Source organism: Lactuca virosa, chromosome 8, assembly GCF_052849685.1.
Source record: "Lactuca virosa cultivar CGN04683 chromosome 8, Lactuca_virosa_CGN04683_v6, whole genome shotgun sequence".
NCBI classification, from domain to species: Eukaryota; Viridiplantae; Streptophyta; class Magnoliopsida; order Asterales; family Asteraceae; genus Lactuca; species Lactuca virosa.
This window is the reverse complement of record NC_136433.1, coordinates 51977424-51982491: the sequence shown is the minus strand read 5'-3', so window position 1 is coordinate 51982491 and position 5068 is coordinate 51977424. Positions and strand designations below refer to the sequence as shown.

At 35.6% G+C, this 5068-nt stretch overlaps 1 non-coding gene across 1 annotated transcript; it reads left to right on the top strand.

Annotated features, from left to right (window-relative positions):
- Positions 1-3357: 3357 nt before the first annotated feature.
- On the top strand, positions 3358-3464 carry LOC145135024 (small nucleolar RNA R71). Its single transcript, XR_013719504.1, has one exon. It is a non-coding gene; the product is annotated as a small nucleolar RNA R71 (small nucleolar RNA).
- The last annotated feature ends 1604 nt before the right edge of the window (positions 3465-5068 follow it).

Sequence of the window (5068 nt, the reverse complement as noted above, 5' to 3'; positions counted from 1 at the left end):
ACTTTTGCAACTTTTTATTTATTTATTTATTTATTTTTCTTTTTTTTTCACAACCTTTTCATTTTTTTTCTTTTCTCACTTTTTTCACTCAAAACTAAAAAATCCTATAAAAACATATGCTTAAGAAAGGGAAGTTAACTTCAACCCTTATTTGTTAGAGGTATTAGTCTAAGTGCAATGACTACATAAGCTCTCCTAGATATATTTCTAGTACACAATGCTAAACATATTGCGTCCCTTAAACTAAGCTAGATCGTGTTTTTGTTTCATGGTTTTACTAGGATAGGGAAGCCATAAATAGACTATAACATCTATTGGATCAAATCAACATTGAAAATCGCATTAGATCGTCCCACACAACACTAGAAACCTAGATATCAACATAACATTTTTCTAACTAGATTCAATTTTTAGATTATTGTCTCAAATCTTTCTAATAATTTTTTAAAATCCTGGTCATTTTTCAATTTTAATCAGAATGGTTGTTTTCCTAGATTCAACCCCCTACCCCACTCTTAAATGATCCAATGTCCCCATTGCATGCTAAACAAAATGAACATAAATTAAAAAAGAAGAATTAGAACAGACTCCCCTTGGGTAGTAGTGGCGAAATTGAATTCTAAAAGTGTGTGGAAAGCTTGGACTTCTTGTAATATGGCCGGAAACAGTACTTCTGAGCTCTTTGCACATGAATACAAATGTGTCGGATCAGAATAAATTAAAGGACCATCTTCAAATAAAGCAAGTTGAACCGTTTTCACGTCGTGGGAAAGCCACACCACAACGTGGTGTGAAGCTGGAAGTCGTAAATGGTCAAGAAAAATAATATCGTCATGACGTGGTCAAGTGATGCCACGTCATGGTGCATTTAGATGCAGTCGCGATAAAATACGTTTCCACGGCGTGTTAATGATGTCCACGTTGTGGTTCCTTCTTAGATCGACTTTTCAGATCTAAATTAAGGCATCTAACCTTTATAATGTTTAGGACCATTCCCGAACTTCTCTTTTAGTAAAATATTCTTTAAAATGCTCTTCTCTTCTCTTCATCATGTGGGAACCCCACACTTAACTAAAGACATGATCTTCAATTGTGATCTTCAAAATTGCATGGATTCTTATCCCTTAAGCTCCTTCACCTCTTCCCTTTACTTTCTTTTGAAAACTACAAAATAAAATTAGAAGACTAGAGAAACAAATGATCAAATGGTTGGATAAAAAAACAAAATAAACAAAAAACGAAAAAGAAATCCAAAGGAAAATAAAATGCAAACTCTAAAAATCGGGTTGCCTCCCGAGAAGCGCTTCTTTTTGAGGAGTCATGATCCGGATCCCTTCCCACTCTACATTGTTGTATTTGGGAGTGGTATCTCCCTTTTCTCCTTTTTCTCCTTCCATTTGCGTTTATAAACTTGAAACCTCCTCTTGTACGCCTTTTTCGAATTCTTCTTCTTGTTGTTGTTGGCACTTTCCTCATGCTTGCCTTTTCCTTGCTTCTTTTCTTTGTTTACCTTCTTATCATCTTCCTTAGGACCTTCCTTGTCTACCTCCATCTTGATCAAAGTTGGCTCCTTCAATTCTCCACCCATTTCTTCATCGATTATTTCCACTTCTTCATACAAGTCCTCATCAACTTCTTCTTCCTATTGAACTTTAGGTGTAGTAAATGAAATCACCTCAAATGTCATAAGAATTGAGGCTCTTGGTTTCGATCGTTTGAATTTTTCACCATGGGGCTCTTCCCAAACCTTTAATTCTTCTTCCATCATTTTTTCAATTGCAACTAGCTCATCAAAATCTTCGTCCATAGCATCCATCTTCGAAAAATCATCTCTTTGCGCTTCATGATGCACTTTAGGACTCATCTCGAAAGTAATAGCATCGTATTCCACACGAAGGATGAGATTTGAGTCATGGATGTCAACTAATGCTCTTGTGGTACTCAAAAATGGTCTTCATAAAATAATTGGAAGTTCTTCATCCTCCTTCATGTCGAGAAACACAAAGTCGATCGGAAAAACAAACTTTCCCACATTCACTAGAAAGTCTTCAATGAATCCTCGTGGGTATATGGTCGAGTGATCCGCCATTCGAATGGTCATCCTTGTGTCTTGGAGCTTAGGTAATCCGAGCTTTTGGTAGAAAGAGTATGGAATGAGGTTAATGTTTTCCCCCGGATCGGCTAAAGCATTAATATGGCAATGTGAGTTGACTTGGATCTCCCATCTTGATTGGTAATCCCTTGATAATTATAGCTGAACACAACTCATTAAGAACTATTGTTGAGGCCTTTTCCAACACTTTTCTATTACTCATCACATCTTTTGCAAACTCTGGTAGTTTCGCCATTGATTTGAGGAATGGGGCGTTAATCGAGAGTGAGAGCACTTGTTCCACAAATTTCCTTTGTTCGGGCTCCAGAGAATGTTTGATTGCTCAAGATGGGAATGGAAAAGGTGGCTGAAATGAATTAAGAAGAAGAAAATTTTCTTCAACTTGAGACCACGACGTGGTGAAGCATCAGAGTTCACTTCACTTTTCGATCTTTTTGCCTCGAGCTTCTCCTCTCCCAAACACGACTTAGGTTGTGTTATAGTTGCTTCATGGATCATTATGGGTTCAGAATGAACCTCTTCTTCGGTGTAGATTACCATGACATGAGGTTGTGACTTTGGGTCTTGATTTTTAGGTGGTAACCTTTCGTTGACAAGTGTGGTCAATTGCCCGAGTTGAGTCTCTATGTTTTTTTAAGGAAGCTTGAAGATTTCTCACATTAGAATCACTAGTATCATGTCTCTTTTCATATGCTTCCATAAATCTATGAAGTACCGACTCAAAATCCATGTTCTTTTCGGGTGGTGGTTGTTCTTTTTGATAGAAAACTCTACTGGTTTTTCTATACTTCTCATCCTTTTGTTTCATGTACTCTTCATATAGCAACCATTCCTTCTTAGGCTTTCTCCAATATTCATCATACTTGTCACCAGTTGAGTAGAACACTTGTGCTCTCTTGTTCCCATTTCCATCCAAATCACAATCCTTGGTCAAATGTGGACCACTACAATTATCACACCCAACTCTTATCGTATAAATGGATTGATCTAATTTTTTCATTTTTCTATCCATAGAATCTAGTTTAACTATGATTTCATCCAAATTCTCGTTCCCTCTATCTCCTTTTGCTCTTATGACATCATCTCGTGGATTATGGTACTCTCGTGAGTGCTTTGCGAATTCTTCAATTAATTCTTTTATAGTTTCCATCTCCTTCTTCGTCATATGTCCTTGTGAGTCAAGAAGTTGTCTAGTAGTTACATTGACTCCATCATAGAAGATTGAAACTTCTTTTTGAACACTCAAATCATGTTGAGGGAAACTTCTAAGCAAGCCCTTGTATCTTTCCTAAGCTTCATATAATGACTCTCCTACCTCTTTTTGAAAGTCGGCTATCTTCTTCTTAAGCTTTGAAATCTTCGAAAGTGGACTAAATTTCTCAATAAAATCATCTCGAAGATTCGCACATGTGGTAATGGATCCGGGTGCAAGAGAATTCAACCAAACCTTGGCCTCCCCGGAAGCATCCTTAGTAAAACGGATTCCCTTGGCACATTAGAAACATGAAAATAGTTTTTAATATCTTTGACCTCATTAATATGCTTGAAAGCATCTTCATACTCTTTCCCAACGAAAGGTATGTCCTTGAGCATGGATAGAATGTGTCCCTTGAGATCAAAACTTCTCTCAGCTGGTATTTTGGGTGGAACTAGACCTAGTCCATGTTCTTCACGTATCCTCTTCTTGTAATCAACCATCACCCTTCTCGTAATGTTCATCATCTCTTCAAGCTTAATCTTTATCTCTTCCTCATCTGAACTCTATTCATTAGAGGATTCTGGCTCGTATCCAATTCCTTTTTTATCTGGCGTTCTCTCGAAGCTTTCAAATCCTTTGTCTGATTGAAAAGTGCTCGTTGACTTTCTTGTCCTTCTTCTTTTTGTGAAAGGCGGATTCTGGGTCTTGAAGTGGAGTAACAATAGGAGTTTTAGATCTTCGGGTCATAAATCACAGAAACAAAACAAAAACAAAACAAAAATGCTTAAAAGGAATAAAAATCAATAAACTAATAAATTCACTGAATCGGGACCACAAGGTGGTTGTGTCTCAGAGAAAAAACAAAAATAACAAATGCAACCAAAGTAACTTTTTGTGGTTTTTACCCCACAAAAATGATCGAATAACTAAAAGAAATTATACTAATAACCAAATAAGTCGTTCCCCGGAAACTACGCCAAAAACTTTAATGTGCACAAAAGTACCTACTAGTTTTAAATTTATAACCTAACAAAATCTTACTAACTATGCACCTATAGGCAGTGTACCTAGTCAGATTATAGTATAACTCAGGAAATTCGGGTGTCGATCACAGGGAACGGAATTCAATTGATTAAATTAACTACTTCTAATTAAACTAAGAAACAAACGATGATTTTGGGGGGGTTTTACTCATTTTTCAAGATCTGAAAAACTTAATATCACCTACCAAATAAGCATGTAACGAAAACAAAGTAACTTCAAGAATATAAAAGAATACTTCTGCCTAGATTTGATTTCACTTTCTCCTATGGTTGATTTCTTATGCATATATTATATTGATTACCAATTATCTAGTTATTATGATCAAATATCTAGGCCTATCAATTTATAAATAAACAAGAAATTGATAATAGCACAATTGGACTATGAATGATATGAGTTACTCTCCTATGATCAATTCAAGCAACCAAGCGCAAACTAATACTAATTATGCTCTCTAGCATAGTTAAAGTTACTAGCTTTAATTACTTAGACTAAGATGTGATTAATCCTAGCTCTAATTATCTAATGATCATAAACAATTAGGAGATAAATTCATGCAATTAATATGATCAATTAACACACAAAATCTGATTATTAAGCAATATAAACTAGAACTAAAACATGTTAGGGTTTGTATATATCAGACACAAGTAAAATCAATAATAATCATCCAATATTTGAAATCAACACATAAGTATCAAGCTCATCTTCAC